This window comes from Diceros bicornis, chromosome 3 (genome assembly GCF_020826845.1).
Source record: "Diceros bicornis minor isolate mBicDic1 chromosome 3, mDicBic1.mat.cur, whole genome shotgun sequence".
Lineage (NCBI taxonomy): Eukaryota > Metazoa > Chordata > Mammalia > Perissodactyla > Rhinocerotidae > Diceros > Diceros bicornis.
Window position 1 is genome coordinate 72,770,075 of NC_080742.1, and position 21,799 is coordinate 72,791,873.

General features: G+C 37.1%; 1 protein-coding gene across 6 annotated transcripts in view; it reads right to left on the reverse strand.

Moving 5' to 3' along the window:
• The window catches only part of CADPS2 (calcium dependent secretion activator 2), a 495,178-nt gene that overhangs the window by 408,320 nt on the left and 65,059 nt on the right, over positions 1 to 21,799 (reverse strand). The gene's annotated exons all lie outside the window — the stretch shown is intronic.

Here is a 21,799-nt window from a genome sequence, read left to right on the forward strand (position 1 = left end):
AATTAAGAGTGAATCCATTTCAAAGGTATATTAAAATAATTATCCAGCAAGACTAGGTCATATTTCTTCAAGAATTAAGATACAAATTTGATTACTATGTCACTTCAATAGGTCAAACTTTTGGAAACCATATAGTGACCTTAATACACACTAAAAAGATATTTATCAAATTCAGTATGGATTCCTGATTTTTTAAATTAAATAAGTCTTGGGAGTAACATTACAACCTTTATCTCAAAACAACTACAAACGGCATTCCCGATGTATGAAAAATTGATGACAATCCCATGAAAAGCCAGAAAAAACAAGAATGTCCTTTTTAGATATTACTTTCCATCTAGAAAACCTGAACTGAATAGCTACTGGTAAATAAGAGTTGAGTAGATTCAATGGATACAAGCTAAATTTGCTGGAAAGTCAGGAGCTTTCCTGAATAGTAAAAATAATTGTTTAATGTAATAGAAAAATCCACTAGCAAAAGTAATCACAAACTAACATATGAAAAAATAGATATAAGATTCAATGATCTATATAAAGAAAATAAATCTTTAGCAAGAGATTTAAAGGAAGACTTAAATAATTGGAGAAACATACCATATGTTTCTGGATGGGAAGCTGGATGTCAGTTCTTCACAAATCCACATGCACAATTAATGCTAATCCAGTAACTACAATGGGCTCTTTTATACCTACACAAGATACTTAAACCATATAAAGCTATAAGAAATAAAGGTAAAAATCAAGGCTCTTGATAGGGAAGGATCTTCCAGGCAAAGGAGATGACAAAGAATCAATGATTTTAAATACTGTACACAAAATTTTGTATATCAAAATAGATCCCAAGGAAAAATAAACAGCAAACTGGAAAACTGTACCATATGAAATGGGCAAAAAGTTAATAACTTTTAGAATTAGATCTCAATAAAAGAGAATACAAACAATCCATGTAAGTTAATACTTTTAAATGTCCAACTGTTCTAATAACAAGAAAGCCCACTAAACAATACGATTAGTTGGCCTAAGGCCACAAGATTGTTTATTCTACTTAAACAAGCAACTCCTCTTCTATAATAAATCAATCCTAATAATTCAAAAATCAATGTTCACTTACCAAGTACTATTAGTGACAGCACTAAGTTATCAGCACTAAATTGCTGATATTATAAAAATGAATACAGCGTTTAAACTTTAAGGCTCTGTCAATAGGAAAGATAAACATAGGTAGATAACTTTATTACTGTCCATTGAACACTATGAAAGAATGAAGAGGGTATCTTGGACACAAAGGAAGGACTAGAATCCAGACGAGAGGTTCGGAAAAGACTTCCTAAAAGACATGTAGAACTTATATTGATTATTTTTGTTTACACATATGCAAGAGGTTATATGATGAACAAGTATTACTTTTTCTGGCATTCTTTTAATATCAGCAAAAGGGTGGCAACCAAAATACTTCTTTTTAGCCTTCTTTTCTACTTGTAGCAGACTATTTTTCCATGACTACACTTCAAATTCTCATCTCACTTTTTTTGTGAAGCTTTCCTTAAATCACCTTTTACATTTTAAAGGAATGAAGACAGCCAGATCTCACCAGTTTTGCTCTCTGAGGTTTGGCATTCACATTTGCCTTCACCCTGTTTGTTCTGCATGCTATACAGATTATAAACACATCTGCTTAGTTTGTGTGTGTGTGTGTGTGTGTGTGTGTGTGTGTGTGTGTGTGTGTGTGTGTGTGAGAGGAAGATCAGCCCTATGCTAACATCTGCCAATCCTCTTTTTTTTTTTTTGCTGAGGAAGACTGGCCCTGGGCTAACATCCGTGCCCATCTTTCTCCACTTTATGTGGGACACCGCCACAGCATGGCTTGCCAAGCAGTGCGTTGGTGCGTGCTGGGGATCCGAACCAGCAAACCCCGGGGCCACCGCAGCAGAGCACGCGCACTTAACTGCTTGTGCCACCAGGCCGGCCCTGCTTAGTTTTCTATCTTGTGTAAACCTCATATATTATAGGTCAAATTTTTTATTAATAGGCTGTTAAAAAAAAAAAAATCAAACAGATGGAAAAATCAATGTGGTTCACAGATGATGAATTCAAGTCTTGTAAGCATTTTAGATTTTAAAATGAAGAAAATGACTTTTCATTTTCAATTTCAAGCACTGTATATCAACATAAGTATTAATCTCTAGAAGAAGGTCTAAGTTATTGAAAGTTGTTTTTTGAAAATAAAATATTAACTTGCTAAAATTTATTCGTCTTTCTATAAAAATAAGAAAACACACACACTGGAAACATACTAACTGACAAAAAAGTCATCCCAAGCCAATTTATTTCCCTCAAAGAGCTATTTTTCTTTTCTAAAAATGAAACAATGTGTTAGCACAGGCTTATATTTAGCAATAAAAACCAGAACCATTTCCAAGGAAAAGTTAGTTAAAACTCCCTAGTTTCCAGGCCTGAATTCTTTCGTTTCAGATCATGTTGTTTAATAAAAGCATAGGTTATGAATAACCTCTGTTGTAGAGTATGTCTCTTATCATTCCTGCTGTCTAATTTTACATTCGATATCCTCTTTGGTCCCTAAGTTATTTAAAGAATGTTTAATTTCTGTTAGGTTAAAATCTTTAGTTGTTCTAAATTTCTAGTTAAATGGATTTAGGCAAGCAAATCAAGACTGAGTTGTTTTTACTCTTTAATATTTATTGAAGTCTCCTTTGAAATCTACAATATATATTTAATGTTTAACTTTCACAGGCACTTAATTTATATTAATTTTTTAATATGGTATGTGTATCCATAAAATATTCAACCAATACTCAAGCTTTTTGAGAGTCAAATCTCCTAGAATTTATATTTGCCTATTTGTTAAATTTTAAAAGAACTGAGTCCAAGTCTCTCAACTATGACTTAAAATACAAAATAACCTGCTTCTAGAAGTCTTAGTTTTATATATTCAGTTGCTGTATTGTTCTGGATTACAAAAGTTTGATGACAATTAATACTCGTTCTTGGTATACTGTACCTTTTATCCAGGGGTGACATGGAAAATATTTAACCAACAGGACAACACGATGTCTGAAGAGTCTGAAATTTTACTCTATTTGCAAGCTAACAAATTAGCCTGCCATGGTTTTACAGACGCTGGCACAAGACATTAGACTCCTGGGTTAGAGATAAAGGACATTATTCTTCACAACACAGAAGTCAGCATCAGCTTCATGGTGACATGAGTTCTCCCAGCCCTCAAGTCCCATAGGGCTGATGCACGGTGGCTCAAGGGGATGCTGCACACAGTGGGTTTGTGTCACAACTGAAGAATCCTGGAGTTTAGGAAATGCCAACTTTTTTTTTTTTTTTTTTTTTTAAAGGGGCTACTAGCACATACAGAAATTTGTTCCAGGAGACAATCTATTACGCTGATTAGGAAACAAATCTGCCCTCTGTGCCAGAGGGAGGGGCAGTTGTTTTTTTGTAATATTGCTTTTTTTTTTTTTTTTAACCAGTGCTTACCTTTAATTTAGCATATTTGAACCTATATTTGCTTGTCACCATCAAGATTTAACTCTAGATGTGATCTTTTCCCCCTAACAAAATACAACAGTAAACAAGGTTTTAATTTCCCTTCCCTGCCAACCTTCTCAATTTTACTAACATCAGATTCCTGATACTTTTTTCAACAGTACAGCTCCTGCGTTTTGAAAACGCTTTCCTAACAACTGCATTAAGATTCACAACCTTCTTAGGATCAAGTTTAAATAGCTGTTCATAAGTTTTACTAGTTTCAGTGTTCACTGCTAATTCTTCCATTCCACTTCTATGTTCCTTATTATGATTCCTTTTTTCATTTGAGTACTTTTTCAGGTTCAAAACTTTTTCTCTAATCAAGTTAGATGAGCACATAGTTCTCAGACCTGTAAAACAGAAATGGGTTTTTTTTTTTCCTATATGAATTGTCCCAGTCACCTGTTATGTAACAACCAACCATAGACTCGCAGTGCACACAAGAAGCATTTCTTCTCACCCTCACCGGTCTTTAGCTGGGGCAGCTCTGCTTCAGGCTGTGGGTCAACTAGAGTGAGTGTTACACTAGTCTCATTCCGGGGTCAGGCTCAAGGAGCAGCAGCTACCAAAAAATGTTCTTCTCATTGTGGAGGTCAGCAGCTCTTACGGGGCCAACCCCAACCGGATAGCACATTTCAAGCCTCTGCTCACACTACACCCACTAACATTCCACTGGTTAAAGCAAGTCAAAAGGCCAAGCTCCAAGTGAAGGGCCCTGAAAAAGTACTCAAATGAAAAATCCGCCTAGAGTGAGTAAGGAGGAAAGTAGACAATAATCTAAATTATGACATTCATCTAGAATATACAACTGAGTGTAGACTCCTTGGTTCACAGTCTTCCCCTTGACCTCCCGCTAACCCAGCAAATATTCCTTCAAGGTCTTCAAGATTTGAGCATCAAGGCAAGCAAATCTCCCATTTTGTGAACAGTCTTCAATATGGAAAGTCAGGAGCCACGCATGCAGAATTCACTAATGTGTGTTCAAAGGCCTTCATTTTGCCACCCTATGTACCACCCCCACCACCCACCCACGACGCTCCAGTACTTGGTTACTCTGAAACTACGGACTTAATCCAGCTTTTTGGGTGAAACCCATCCATTGACTGGTTACTTCCTAGGCAGGCCCATCGGTTCCATGTGTTGAATCAAGGGCCAGTCAACACTAATGGGCTTTTCTTTTTATCTGATCCTGTCTGTGCAGACCTACTAGAAATTCCTCAAAGTCTCAGGCTACTTGGTGGCATCCTTCCATGTTTTCTCACACTGTTGCCAAGTTTCTAATTTTTATGTATTTGTTGGTCCTTTCCTTATTTTTAGAAGAAAAGTGGTATGTAGGCTCAGCTCATCTTGAAATCAGAAGTCCAAAGGCAGACTATGATAATTTTAAAAATCTATTTCTCTACACATTACATAATTTTACATATATACATAAATATCACAGTCATGATTGTTTTTTAAAAGTAGTATTTTTTTCTTTCCTGCTTGATTCCATGATACTCCTCACCAACCTTCTCTTTATAGACTGAGTCTTAGAACCAACCTCAGAGCAACACCTCCACGCCACCCCCCCAAGCGTAACAACTGATAATACAACTTTTTTCTCCATACTCATAATTCTAAAGATACAAATATGCACACAACTACATGAACTATATATACAGGCATTTTAAGTCATGGTTATTATTTTTGTTTTACAAAGATGGGTAATTACGTTTTTTGGTAGCCTGCATTTCTCGCTCGACCGTACCTCCAGGGAACCCCCCTGCCGCCCGCCCGCCATCACCAAGTAATCAGGTTTAACTCAGAACCATTCTTTCAGGGACAGCATAATAGTACGTAACATGTGGCTGCACGAAAATTCATACAGCTATTCCCCTTCTGACAGCCCTTACATCGTTTTCAGTTTTATGACACTACAAATGATGCACCGAAACCATTCTTATACATATATCTTTACTTAAGGTGCTTTTATTCTACGGAGTAGAGTTCCATATGTGGGAATGCTGAGTTAAAGAGTACATGTGTTTAATTAATAGATTTTGACAGATCACTCTGTTACGTATAAGAATACCTTTCCTGCCACATCCATGATAGATAAAGCCTTATCATTTTTAAATTATTCATCTGATAGAAAGCAACATTTTTGCCACTTTAATTTGCATCTCTTCATAAATTTGCTGATCATTTCAATTTGCTCTTCTCTGAACTGTCTACTCATTTCTTTACTCATTATCCTGTTGTCTTTTTCCTGTCTATTGTAAAAGGTTTTTCCATTGAATTGCTATAACTATTTTATCATCTGTACCATATTTGCAGAAAAGGAAAACTCTGGCTACTGACCTCGTTTATGGTCTCTTCGGCAATTCAAAAGAGTTTTGTTTCATAAAGTCAAATGTTTTTTCTTAAATAGCTTCTGTGTTTCTAGTCTTGATTAAGAAAGTCTCCTCCACCTCTCTACTTTTAGTTTTTACATTTGTCTTATCCCATTTGTACCTTTTTTTTGGTCCTAATACATAAGAGAATTCACATTTCCTTCAACTAAGTATCATTCAATAAAGAATCTATCCTTGGGCCACCCCTGTGGTTAAGTTTGGCACACTCCATTTCAGTCCGGGGTTTGGTTCCCAGGCGCAGACCTATGCCACTTGTCAGCAGCCATGCTGTGGTAGCAACCCACATATAAAATAGAGGAAGATTGGCACAGATGTTAGCTCAGGGTGAATCTTCCTCAAGCAAAAAGACGACGATTGGCAACAAATGTTAGCTCAGAGTGAATCTTCCTCAGCAAAAAAAAAAAAAAAAAAGAATCTAACCTTTTTGTAATGAATTGTTACCAGCATGTTAAATCCTCTTCTATAAAAGAACATATTTCTAGATTTTCAGTTCTGTTCCACTGACCAGTTTATTCTTAATACTACATTGATTGTAACGAGTTTACAGCACTGCAATGTAGAGAATATTCTAATTTGGGCAGCCAATTTCCTCCTCAATAGTTTTCTATTCTCAAGCATTTATTCTTCTCTATAAACTTTATGATTTCTTCGAATTTAAAAAAATAACCATGATGGGATCTCAAATGGAAAGGCTTTAAATCTGTATATTCACTCTGAGTGACTTGATATTTACAAGCTATTGAACCTTCCATCTAAGGACAAGAAATGTCAATACATTTGTTCAGATTTGATTTTACGTCAGAAAAATTTCAGTTTTCTTCACTTAGGTCTTATGTTTACTTTGAATTCATTAATAAGTATTTTATAGTTTTGTCACTCTTCTAAATTATTTGCATTTGCACTTCTAGATGCTTAGTGTAGAATAAAAAGACATTGATTTTGATGTATTTATCTTACCTCTAGCAACCTTCTCTTTTTTTTTTTTTTTTTTTTTTTTTTTTTTTTTACTAGACTGTTGGGTTGTCTAGGTACAAAATAACATCAGTAAAAGGGATAATCTCCTCTTTCAATGCCTTTGCTGGTTATTTTACTATCACATTTACTAAAGTCTTCAAGAACATGTTAAATGCAGTGCAGTTGGATAACTTGGTTGTTACTGAAAATGCTAGTAGCAACTATTTATTCTAAATTTTGTCTATTCCTATTTTACTTAGTTTTCACTGGAAATGACCGATGAAGATATTGCACATCAACAGATGCTAGAAGTATTTTGGTCATCTGCACCAAATGTGCTGATACAGTGGGTTATGTGCATGGATTTTCTGTTCTATTCACATGTATTTTTTGCTTTATGTTTTAATTTATTTGTTTGGAGCATTTATATTTTTAATTTCTCTTCAAAAATAAACTTGCCTTTTATTTTTATTCAATATCTTTTTATCCTATTCTCTTTTTCTAATAGTAATACTGCTCTATTGACTTATTTTGCATTTCCCAGTATCCTTTTAATGCATCTCTATCTTTCAAATGTTCTTATAAAGACAGTAACACAAAGCAATAGATAGCACATAGCTGGGTTTACTTTTCTAACACACTTTCATATCTGGCTTTTTTAAATTTAATCTGTTTCAGTTGAATATAATGAATAATATAATTTTAGTCATTTGAGGCCTTCCATCTTACTCTGTGTTTATTAGCCATTCTATATTGCCATTTTTGTTCCTTTTCCTTGAGGGGCTGATCAAGTTGTTATTTTTTCCCCTTCATTAATTTGGAAATTCTGCTCCACTTTTCCATTCTATTAGTAGTCACCCTTCTTTTCCCTGTTCTCATGATCAGATATGGCTATTACTTGAAAACATGATTACAACTATTCCCATTAAGATAAACTGCGTTTTCCCACCACGAACCTCTATTTACCCCCTTACCATCCTCCAATAAGCTCAGTCTTTTTTTCTATTTTTATTTCCCTTCTCACTCTCTTCCCTCAAGTCTTTTTAGAATGCTGCTACTTCTCTGCCCACCACTCCCAACTCTTAGGTTGTCTGATACAGTTTACTTTTAGGTTTTCTAGGGAGGCTTAATGTGTCCTTATTTTGCACTTAACTTACAAATCCCCAGACAGCTATCTCCTTCCATTTAGGTTTAATTTCTAAGTATCTAAGCACCAACGTTAAAGTTTACTGTGAATATTTCCTCTATCTTTTCCCATCTTGAAGTCTGTTCTGGTTCATTTACTATCTGGTTAGCATCTATTTTTAGATAGGATATGTGGGTGATACTCGCTGAATCCTCGCATATCCTCAAACATCTACCCCTCATCTAGGCAGGTAAATGATTTAAGATGGAAGTAAAATTCTTGGATTGTGGTCCATTTCTCTCAGTATTGTGTGGATATCCACATCTCTTCTCTTCCCAATTTGCAGATGAGAAAACCAATGCCAGCTGGCTCCCACCTCCCACCATTTTCTTAAAGTCGATTTTTTTTTCTTGGGTCTATATTGTTAGAGAACATAATTTTACCAGAATGTCTAGACCATGGGTCTTTCTCATTAGGTGAGCCTAGAACTTAAAGAGCCCTTCCACCTTGCAGTCCCAGCTTTCTTTAGCTTAGGTCAGAAAGACTGTCTACTATATAATTATCATCTTTCCTATTTATGTCCATTTTCTCACCTTGTTGACTTCCAATTATTTTCATTTCAGGTCTCTGGAATCTACTCTCTCATTTTCTCCTCATGATTTCTGTCTTTTCATCTTTTTGCTCTACAATTTAACATTTTTTTGCACTTGATCTTCCAGGACACTAAATCAAGTCTCAAGCAGTGACCAACCTTCCTCCCTTTTATTCATGAACTAAATTGTTTAATTGAGAATTATGCTTAAGATTTTTAGGTGTCACAGTTGAATCTTCACAGGTGCTCTTATTTTTTTTTCCCAAGTGTTTACATATCTTCTCCAAAATTTCTACTTCATTTCACATTTGGTTCTGATTTTCCTCTCTGGATGCACGTCTTAACGTAGATTGCCATTTTTGTTGGCTCCAGTCTGATGTTGGTTCTCTAATCTAGATGTTAAATTCACTTGGGTGGTGGGGGAGTTTAAACCTCCCGATGCCTAGGGCCTATTAAATAAGAATAGCTGGAGGAGGTCCTCAGCCATTAGTACTTGCGTAAATTCCCCAGGTAAGTCAACCTTGAGAACCAGAGCCCTAATGCTGTTCAGCATCTCACCCATGTGAGCTCTGCAAAGGAAGGAGGCTGTCAGTCCCCTGCAGAGACAGCAGAGGGATGCCTCTTTGTGTTCAAGCCTACCTGTCCTCTGGGGCCACAGGAGCACGGATGACCCAGGGTAGCTATTCAGCTCCCTCTTGGGTTTTTGGGGAGTCAGACACCAGCACACTTCATACCACTATGCCCAAGAATCTTCAGATCTCTGAAGACCAGGCTTTTCCCAGGATCTGCTTCTTTGAAGCTCTTCATCCTGGGGTCCCAACGCTGTTCTCCCAGCAAGGCTGAGAGATCAGTTAGACAAAGTCCCCCACCATTTCCCTTCCCCGAAGCCCCACCTCACACAAGGTCTCCCTTAACCCAGTCGCCTATAGGTCCTTCTGGCTCAGAAGAGCTAGGCAACGAGGCTCTAAAAGAAACAAACCACACCCAGATCTTCAAATTTTACCTCTTTAGAATGGATTATATAGACTGTGATTTTCATGTTTCTAATGTTTACAGTCAACATCTAAATACAGTTTTTGTTCACGTAAGCAGCAAATTAGCATCACTGCAGAGATGGGCACAAGGCCAAGGAGAATGGTAGGTCTGCTAATAATGAGCATTAGAATGCCAACAGCAGATTTCTAATGGGAGAAAGAAGGATTAAGCAAGTCAAGAAACTGGAGGAAAGGACTGATCAGATAATACCTGAAGCAAAGTCAAAATGATTTCCAGATAACAAATGGATAAGCAGTACATTTATAGATTCGATTTATACATCAAGGATGTTCAGCTGGAGGCAGGTGAACAGTGAGTGACATTCTTGTATCTCTTCTATTATGTGTCAATGTCAGGAAATTTTGCTTGTAACAATTTATCAAGAATTTTGATAGTCATTGATTTAACAGTCAGTGTGTGGTACCCACTAGTAAGCTAAATATTATGTCTTCCAGTTTTGAGACGTTTTTACTCATGTTGTGAGTCCTACATTTAAGATAGGATTCCAACTACTACTTCCAGAGCTCTCTCCATTACATGAAAGTTAAGTAAAGGACAATAAAACATCGCCAGATTCCTTTTTCTATAAAAGTGGTTTTTAAACTTGTTCTGGCCACCCCCTGTTCAAGTGTTTTTCAAAAAGCTCACACTGGAACACAGAAAAAGTATAACCAAGCCTACTTATGACCCCATCCTCTTGGCCCTAAGCATTCTCCCCATAAGAAACCAAGCGTCATGGGAGTGAAGGCTTTAGGTTTCTCAAAGCTACATTCCCCAGTGCTGGAAAATGCCAGGCATGCAGTAGCCCTTGCCTAATATTTGTATAAGAACTAAATCCCCTGAGACTACGCGGTAATATTGGGAACCCACTATTCTTTTTTTTTTTTTTTTTTTTGGGAAGTTTAGCCTTGAGCTAACATCTGTTGCCAATCCTCCTCTTTTTGCTGAGGAAGACTGGCCCTGGGCTAACATCTGTGCCCATCTTCCTCTACTTTATATAGGACGCTGCCACAGCATGGCTTGATAAGCAGTGCATCGGCCTGCAGCCAGGATCCGAACCGGCGAATCCTGGGCCGCCAAAGCAGAGCACACAAATTTAATCGCTAAGCCACCGGGCTAGCCCTTGGAAACCACTATTCTTAAATTCCAGATAACCAAAGACTTACTAAAGCTCAAATGGAAGTTTGGGAATGGGCAGTTAATCATCACCAGCTTTGTGTCCCCAATAGTGTACTAATTTTTACTCTAACACCAACTACAAAACATTGCAAGGACTTGCTTCCATACCCATCTCCCTCATTAGACAGTGGCTCCTCGAAGATGAAAACCACATTGTATTCATACTAGTAATTAACATAAGTGCCTAGTGCATTGCACAGCACTGCACAGGCTCCCAATTTATGTCTGGAGCAAGGAAAAGGGAGTAAACACAAACCTAACAAAGTAACTGCATTCCAGGAAATCTGGCACTAGCAGGTAGGGAAACCTTCAGGAATATCCTTAATCACTCTCAAAAATTCACGTTACTCAGGGAATGTGGCAAAGCAGTACCAAACATCTGAGCCCTCATCCTCACTAGACACCTCCCAAGATCCAACCACCAGCTTAAAAAACTGGAAAGATATTTGTGCAGTACTTACATGGTCCAACTAGAGAGAAGAAAGAGTCCCTGACAAACAGTACTTAAAGACTAGATGACGTAAACATCTTCCTGTGAGACTAAGAGCTCGCTATGGGAGACTGAGAAAGTAAAAAGTTAACTTAGACAAAGAAAGTAAAAATCTGCCCAGCATTCATCAGGCTGGAATAACAGACATGAACAGCGCCAGCTTCGAAGTTGACAGGAAGCAATATTTTTTCAAGGACATTCTGCTACTGTAAAGTGCCATAACAACTCCCTTCTTTGAAGGTCTGTTTTCTTACTGATGGAGCAACTTAGTTCTCTAAAATCATAAACTATCAGAAACTTTGCTGTTTGAAATTATATTGGTCAGTCTGAAGCATTTTACTCTTGCCTGGAAGATGTAAGTCACTTTGACCATGAGAAGTAGCCTGGATTTACAACCCACGTGCAGAGCTTCAGAAAGGTTTCTGGATGTAACCTTCCACATGGCTCTCAACTTGTTTTGTTAGTTTCCAAGGAAACAGGACCATGGTCCACTTTGCAGTGATGTTGATCCATTTATCCACAGTCCTATTTTGCTTGGAACCTATCAACAAGTTGCTTCATTTAAATTTCACCTAAATTCCCTCCTTCTCCAAAATCCTAGAACAACTCTGTATTTTCCTTTTATGGTGAGAAGTCCCACGAGTGGTTCCTCTGGTGGGTGCTCTCCCCCATTGCAATGAGTCAATAAACGTGACCTTGTTGAACTACAGCTTTGTCCTGGATGGTCTTAGGCTGATTAGGCTATTGGCAAGCCCCTCAAGAAGTCTTTTGGTATCGATCCTTTCAATGATTGAGTTCAGATTCAAGCAAAACCTCATGCAATAAAACTAGTCTCCTGAAGGTCACAGGGCTCCACTTTGTTATCTGTGTTCAGTCAGGCTTAAGTGGACTTGTCCTCCTCAGGATTTAAGTCTTCAGTCAGTCACTAGGATTGAGGAAATGCCTGCTTCAGCAGCAGAAACAGTTCATTACTTCTCCTTCACTAACCCTTACTTTCAACACTCAGAACACCCTGGCTCTTGTCGGATGTTGACCACGAAGGAGGAAGCAGTACTTGCCCTCTTATCTCTAACTCTTGGTCCCAGGGTTTAAGATGCTCACAGTCCATATGTTCTCAGAGATGGAAAGTGTCATATGGCAGAGGCAATGGCAATGGTTTTTCTTGGTCCTTAGCTTGGCTGCACTGGACACCCATATGAGGTAGCAGGATGAGAGGGTGCAGGAGTAGATGTCAGTATTAGGGCATCATTCAGACTGGAAGGAATGCCAACTATCTAGCCAGAGTATATTCAGGGCTTAATGTTTTTATAACCCCGTTCAACTGTCAGAAAGAAAGGCTTACTACTTTACTAGCCCATCTCCCCCAAGGCCCATATATTTCAAGGAAGGGTTAGCCTCTAATTGGTTCATCGACTCCAAAGGCCCAGTAATTAGTAGTGAGAGCTGCTATTTAATTGCCTCAGTGACTTGACTTTGCTTTGGAAAGCACTCAAAAGGAAAAGGATCTTTCAGGGGATATTTGCTGAGGAATACAAAAGCTCAGCCACTTACTAGAAGCTTTACATCCTAACCCCAAAACATCTTTAGTTCTCAAACCCAGAGGATATCAATACAAATCCTTCCCCCTTCCACAGTAAAACAATAACGTGCTTTAAGAAATTAACTTACAGCTAAAAATGTCTGTACGTAAATGTGAACATCCAACAAAATGCTTTCAAGAGTTATTTACAGATAAAACCCACAGGCCAAAAGGAAAACACTGATAATTTAACTATATAAAACTTTAAAATTTGTGTATAAAATTATTTAGAAAGGCAAAAATGTGCGGGGAAATATCTTCAATGCTAGTGATAAAGAGCGAGTTTCCTTAGAGCACAGACTTGATATAAGCAGTTCACAGAAAAGGAAATAAAAATGGCACTTACCTATTTTCTTAGGAAAATAAACTATAATTGGAGGAAAGAAGGAAAACAAACAAAAAATTCCACATGTTCACATAAAAATAATGCATCATTTTGGGCAGGTTTTTTTGAGGAGAGAAACACAGGTCCCTGTATTCAAGTTTGCAATGATAAGGTTGTGGATTAAAAACAGAAAAAAACCAATGTCACAGGGGATGAGTTTTTCCTCAAACGGGATTTTGCTACAGTTCTTATAACCCAAGAAAATGTTCCTAACCCTCCCCCTCCAATTTGATTTTTGAAAATAAAGACTGTATAGAAATGAACTCAAATACAGGAACTACAGGACTTGAAAATATCACGGCATATAAAGATCAAACCAGCTCTTCTTATGAATAAAACATCCCACTTAATCCACATGAAATTGTTTTTTAAAATAAGTCTCTAAATCTAGTGCTCATATCCCTCAGTCATTCCTCAAATTATAGCTCATGAACACCAACCGGGTCTGAAATTTGTTGCAAGATAGCTCTTAAAGATACTCCAACGCTTGACTAGTTCTGCCTAATTGATCCACTACTTGAAAATTCACAGGCATAAAATCCAAGCCTTCTGTACAGCCAAGCTCTCCCAAGAGTCCACCTTTATAACTTTCCCTTGCCATCAAGTCTTAACACAAAGGATTTAGGAATATTAGCTACCAGCAAGTACAGAAGGAAATGGTAGCACCTAAAACAAGAAAGCAAAGGGAAAAGGTACGAATCACTTTTAACTCAGAGTTCAATTTGTGGTGTGTCCACAGCATCCGTAGAGACGCATCAATTCCCCCAGCTGTCCGAATTACTTTTCTTAAAGACTGTAGACCATGCTGACCAGAGCAAAATTAAGTAAATTGTGTGCGACTGTGCCAATAGGGTGAGAAAGAGTACAAATGACCAATTTGTAATGTATGAGGTTCAGACGCTCAAGTTCTTACTTTAACAGCACAGTCTTATACAAGAGGAAAATAAAATTTAGGCATGAAATAATATTGTCTAACTTTTAGATTTTATACTACAGAAGGAAACACTGGGGAAACAGAGATGGGATTAGATGGGATTCTTTTCGGAAATAGACATAACACACAAAAATAAATTCTTGAACCTTGTTATTCTTAGCTCTTCTTTCAAACATTCTAGTCTTCCTTGACTGACTCTCAATGTGAACTAAATCTTGAGTTTGTTCTGAACTAGGCAAAGGATAAGAGAGTAGAGCACACAGTGAGATACACCAGCATAGCAACTGATAGCAGCTGCCTGATTAACAACAGCTTTTCAAACACAACCTGAAGAATGACTACACAGGATGCCATTAACAAGTACACTGTGATTTACTGACTTGAACATATTTCACTGCTATTTAATTATTCTAAGCATAGCAAGATAGGATGAAAGAAGTTTTACAAAAACAGCCTATCTTGGAAGTTTTTCAATTTCAGAGCAAATTTTGAAATGAAAAAGAAACTCAATCTAATTATAAACTACAATCTAAAATGTCTGTTCAGAATTCAAGGCATAAGTATTAGAAATTGCCAATCAAATGGGTTGATTAAATCACAGATAAATGCATCTTTCTCTCAATTTTGTCATTAAATGATTTAATGCATCTAATTATTTCTCAGTCACCACTGGTAAAGAAAATACATTTTATATTAATGTTTGACGCCTTAAGGGAACTAAATCAAATGGCTAAATCAGTCTAAACAACAGACCAATTCCCACATATCACATTTGCTTTCTTGTGTTGAATACTAAAAAGGAATGAACTTAAAAACAAAAGGCAAACTCAATCTCTGCCAATCAAGCCAACATCTTGTACCAAGCAAAATGTATTCCAAACACACCACTTGGTGAAGAGAAGTCACCGTTACTCTGATAATGTACCATGTTTGAAAAAAACCAGTCCAGAAAACACACATTTTAAACTACCTTTAACTATTAAAATGCAACAGTCTTTAAAATAAGCAACTCTAAGATTCTCAAAAATAGTTAATAGAATGGCATTATGGATTTCCAGGAAATTAAATCTGATGATCTTTCAAACAGCCTATTTTCTTTATAAAGTCAAGCAATTGAACCAATTAAAAGATGTTCTGTTTTAAACATAAATGGAATGAATAAAGGTAGATGGCTCACTCCAGGCCAAGAAACAACTACTAGTAAAGCATCGGGTCTCCCAAGACCCACTGCTTACCTAATAGCACCATACTTATGTCAACTTCCAGTCCAAAACACTACGGAAAGACTCTATACAGTTCTAATATGATTCATGGCAGACTGCATGTTTATACAAACTAAAATATTCATATTGGATTGTTGTTCAAAGAGTTCTGAGTGCAAATAAAGAAATACAAAAGCTGTACCTTTCAGTCATACCATTACATGCACTAAAAGCCTGCCTAAAGGAAACAGTGATTTGTTGTGTGCAACTTGTAAGACGATCACTCAGGTTCTTCTTTACTGTGATTTCACAAGTTCTCTCATTTTTCTTTCACCCTTCCATTAATTAAAACTCCTTGGTCCATCCCTCCAACCCCCAACCTTTGAACATGATTCTTTGAAGTTCAGACACAGAATTCTCATCCTCACAATACCTTCAAGACTGTCTATAGAAGCTCTCTAACACGATGGTGAAGCTCTAACCAAGTTCTCTCTTTCCTTCCCTAACTCCTTATTATAACTACCAAAAAGAAAAACCAGGAGAGAAAAAGGTGCTATGAAACTCCCCACACCACCATCCTCCTCCTCGACTGAACCCTCACTGCTTGCCCAGGGCAGCAGCTTACCCAGCCGCTGGATCAAGGTAAAACACTTCTCTCTGATGAAAAGCCAAAATAAGCATATACACTTCCCCACAGACTAACTAGGTCATCTAAAGTGTGAAGTTTCAGTTGAAACAAGGATACACTCTTTAAACTGGAACCATGGCTACCTAGAGGATTTTTGTTTATGGCCTCTGTGTCTACATCAACCTACGTACAGATCCTATATTAATCCCAAATACTACAAAGCCAACCAAAGGTTAGTCTTCACAAAGCTTATTTTTATTTTAGTCTAGATGTGTACTAGTACACAAGAATCTGACTCAAGAATTAATGAGGATCTCTTATTAAAATCACTACAGGAAACTACCATCGCCTCCATCTCAAGTTTTTGGTGAGACAATTGTATTCAAACTGTAGAGAGACTTTCATTTTATTATAAACTCTACTTCATGAACGACTTGTTCCAGGAGGAAAATAAAAGAGCCACACTATGGGAGGAATGCTTGATGTTTCCTGAGCTCATAAAAGATATTTATGCAACCTTGTCTGGCCTTCTGCTCAATTTTTCCAAGACAGGGAGTGGGGAGGGGAAGAAATCTCCTTTTGCAGAAGGCACTTGTTCACAGTAACTTTGGACAGCTGGGTGGTGACCCCATGAAAAGATAGCCTTCTATCCATGGCAAGGAGGACAAATACAACCATCTGCTGAGGTGTGCCTCGCCTTTAGAAAAATGGTCTGTTGTGAAAATGCTGGTCACATTTTCACATAGTCACAGACTAAATAAATCAGAAGTGGCTTTATAAACAAAATCTTCAATAGATTTAAGTTTGTCATCTTACCACCATTCAAGAATACTGCACACTTTCCTTTAAATTTCAGCTCAGAGATATTGCCAATTTATCTAAAAATATTACCCATAAAATGTGGTGACTAAATAATGCAAGGAGCAGCAGAACACAAAACAATATTCTTTTTAGATTGAGAAGAGGGAAGCATATTTTTAATGAGAATAGCTCATTAAGTAAATAAATACACAATATGTAATTAACCTAAAGCATTAAAAATGGAACCAAACGCAAGACTAAAATCTATCTAAGTGCCAAAGAGTTTGAACAAGGAGGTTAAAATGTTAACACTGGCACTCAAATTAGTCAATATATACTAACAAAACTTAAAATATTCGGTTGTTCACTTTCTCTTAGAGGCTTTGGTTCGAAGCCTCATATTCATACTTCTTTCAGTGAACATATTTACTGATGTAGAAGAAAAGTCACTGAAGCTCAAATTGGGAGTTGAGTTTACATCCTGACTCAGCCACTTAGAAGCTATGCGACTTTAGAAAGGCTGCCTCTGGCTCCTCATCAGAAAAAGGATGTGCAACCTCTATCACTCAGTCATCCCGGGATACAAACAATCTCATATGCAAACAGTGCTCCATAAACAGTATTTACACATAAGAGATTATTTCATTATCTACTGTCTAGTTAAGTACCTGGAATATATTACGCATTTGATAAATGAATAAATACATCCAGAGTGATAATAGTTTTATTCCTACTAAACATTTGATTCACAATATAAATATTAGAAATATTTGGATAAATGTATTCATGTTGGAAAATTTAACGTCTCAGCATTCTCAATAGAAAAAGCACATAGAGTGTTCAACTTGTCAAAATAAATTTGAGAAAAATTTTTTAACTCACAGATAATACGCTTTTTCCCCCCCCCAACACCCATGGAACCTTTACAAATGCTGACCAAGTTCCATAGCAGTGATTCTTAAACTTTAACATTCATATGAGTTACCTGGGAGTCTTTAAAATTCATATTCTGATTCAGCAGACATAGGATAGAGCTTGAGAGCCTGCATTTCTAATAAGCTCCCAGATGATAACAGGCCCCCTAACTCCACTAAGGTTTATACCACGAACACATAGGTAGTCCAATATGGAAAAGATGTCCTAATGAAATCTGTTACATTAACAGATTCAAGGACAAAAGCCATGTGATCACATCAATTAATGCTTGAAACGATTTGATCTAGATAATTCACCCCCCTTTGCTAACAAAAAGTATTAGCAAGCAAGGAACAGTATATAAGGTTCTTCATTTAGTAAAGGGTATCAGAGTATATCTAGCACAAATCCCCACATACAATAGTTTATGGTAAAATATTAGATACATTCCCATTAGATCAGGAAAAAGACAAGGATACCTATCATCACTGCTACTATTACAATATGTATTGGACTTTTTAGTCAATGCAACGAGAAAAGAAAATGCTCATCGAAAAATATATATAGGAAAGGAAAATTTTAAGTTGTCTTTACTGGAAATTCTGTACCTACAGATATAGAATTCTATACCTACCTCACTTTAGTGTGCTTCTCATATACGGCATTTTTTACAAGACTCTCCACCAGCAAGAAGATTACAACCTGCAGAAGGCTCAGATGATGGTCAGCATTTTTTAGCAAAGTATTTTTTAATTAACATAACTTTTTAGACATAACCCTATTGCACACTTAACAGGCCATTGCACACTTAACAGACTATAATGTAAACATAACTTCTATGCACCGGGAAACCAAAAAACTTGTGTAACTTGATCTATTGTGATATTTGCTTATGGCAGTGGTCTGGAACCGAACCTGCAACATCTCCTAGGTATGCCTGTACGTAGAAAAGCTAAAAGAATCAATTTTTAAAAAATCTATTAGGATTAATAAGACTTTGGTCTAAGGATTCAAATATAAAAACATACAAATAACTAAAAATATTTAAAAGTATTACCCTAAAATGCAAAAAAAAAAAAAGCCCAGTTTTTAAAAACTGACACTGAATCTACAACTCCTGTTCAAAGAGGAGAAAGAAATATCAGAGATACTCAAAAAGCTTTCCCTTTCTAGAACAAACTGAGTTCGTTCCCACCTCAGGGCCTTTGCACTTTCTGTTCCATTTTGCCTAAAATGCTATACCTCAAGTCTTCTGTGACAGCTGGCCCTGTCTCACTTGTTGGATTTCAGCTCACAAATGCCTTCTCTAATTTCTTTACCTAATGTAGACATGCACACACATGTCCATATACACCCCAGGTGTAGGTCTATCTCACTATACATCTCAAACCATAACTATGTTGTCTGTCCCCCTGCTTAATGTTTGGCACTCCCAATCAGAACATGAGCTCCATCAGTGCAAGAATCATGTCTCTCCTGTCATCTCCAAGGACTGGCATAATGCCCGACACACAGGCTTGCTATTGTTAAGTTTTTTGAGTATGTTCCTCAAGACACAGTGTCTACTTTTTCACTGTTATCAACCATCTAAAGTCCAAATTGTGGTTAAATAATTACGCATGCACACAATGGAATAATACACACCCATTAAAACGATATTAGTGGTGCTGGCCCGATGGCATAGTGGTTAAGTTCACGTGCTCCACTTCAGCAGCCCGGGGTTCTCAGGCTCAGATGCCAGGCACAGACCTACACATCGCTTATCACGCCATGCTGTGGCGGCGTCCCACATATAAAACAGAGGAAGATGGGCATGGATGTTAGCCAGGGCCAATCTTCCTCAGCAAAAAGAGGAGGATTGGCAACAGATGTTAGCTCAGGGCTAATCTTCCTCACCAAAAAGAAAAAAAAAAAGACACTGGTGAATAATTAAGGACAGCTGTTAGTGAAAGTCCATAGAACAGAACACAGAGCACAATCTCATTTTTGCAATCAAAGTTACATGTACAAAAGACTGATATAAGGATGCACACAATCCTTAATGACTATGATTAATAATAAGTGATTTCTTATAGTTTTTTATTTTTACATTTTCTAAAGTAATCATGAATTATTTTTAACATGGAAAACTCAATATGGGTGCATTATGGTAAGCGTGCGTGCATATTTTAAGGAAATAGGCCTCTTCACTTCCCAACTCCCTTATTACCTTTGTCCCCAGGTATAGAAATTCAGAAAAATCCATTAAAAATTATACCAGTGAGCTCAATAAGTCATACAGCTCAGTGCTGTTTGTAGAAATCCACTTAATCCCTTACCTTGCTGCTTTAAAAAACAAAATATTAAGTGAAAAAAGTAAATATTGCCAGTATTTGCTCTGTAAAGGGCAGTCACAATTCAAGAAGACTCATTTCTTTCCTTCCAAGGTAGGAACAAGAATTACAAAATCTCCCTGAATTCTCGCCCTGGTAACGTAAGAGGAAGAGCAGAGGAGAAAATGCTTTATTACAGCATCTTAGCTCAGGATCAGGAAGAATGTTACATTGCTGCCACTGTACCATACAGCTTGTCATTTCCCGTGGTGCTTCCTATCAGAATCATGTATGAAAATGTGACACCATAAATCACAGTAACCTTTCACCACTAGATGGTGATCTTGTGGCTTGGCAGCTCATGCCTCTGACATCACTGGTCTCTTCAACAGAAGAGGGTTTGAGAAATAATGCATCTTAAAATTGTCATGTTTTAATTAACAATATGCAACTGACATTATGCAGTGCAACTAGACAGCTATCAAAACCTTCTTTAAAATAACCAAAATGACACACTTAAATCCTGGTTTTTCTAGTCTACATTTATACTCAAATTTAACTACGGTGGCGGATGGATTACTTAACAAAATGAGAATTCCTGTACCTCCCACCCGTAGTTTTTTTTTTTTTTTTTTTAACCAGTCTTGAATGGAAAGAACCACTACCAGGCTTGCACTGAGGTTTTTACATCAAGTAACTGACAGCTACACTTGGACCAATTGCTGGGAAAGGCAATCCACTGCGCTCATTCATTCCCAGCCATCAACACTCTTGCTTCTGTGGTCTCTGAACGAGGACAGACCTGACCTGAACTCTAGTTTGTTTGGAAAAGTCTAGGGCGAAGCTTTAATCCAGACCCCTGTAGTTTCCTTTCCCCCCATCAGTGCCAGGCCATCGGCATTACCGATATCCTTCCAGAAGAGAAAACTGATGAACTTGTTTTAAAATGACTTAAGCCAAAACAAAGCATATCTATAAATTGTGACTTGGAACAAGTATTCACAACCACTGAAGACTATCATGCTGCATTTTTACAACCACAGGTATAAATTATGTGTTAACGGTTATCTTTTTTCTTTCAGGAAAATATTTTTAATATAATAAAACATCTGGTCTCTGAAATCCTGTGCAAATGAATAGCTGAGAACTGTTTAAAGACAAACAAGTCATTTAATTTTCCATTTTCATAGAATATTTCTTTGATGGCATTTTAAGGGAACGTCAAGGATTTTGGTATAACCCGAGTATGTGGTATTAAGGCAATGAAGCAGAAAATATTTCAACCTTTCTTAAACCTCTGAATTATCATTAGGAATGGCAATTGTTACCCTAGATTATAATACAGAGATGCCCTCAGGACACAGTGTACCACGTAATGGGTCAATTTCTCTGTATTAATTGCTCTAGATCAACATACTTTTACACTTTATAGGATTGGCTAGATCCTGCCTTGAAGTCAATGAGCATTTTTCATTCTAACGACTATGCTATCTATCGAAACTCTTACCCTCACCCATTTGCTATTTCTAACCCATATACCTAAAAACTAGATAAATAAGTTTGTTAGAACCATACACGAAACAATGAATCAACTCCAAGGACTGGTAAGTAGTATTCTTAATATGATCTTGTGCACTTTAGTGGGAGGACTTTGTTATACCTATTTCACAATATGTTATCCATTTAATATTAGTTGTGTATGTGTCTGGTCTTCAT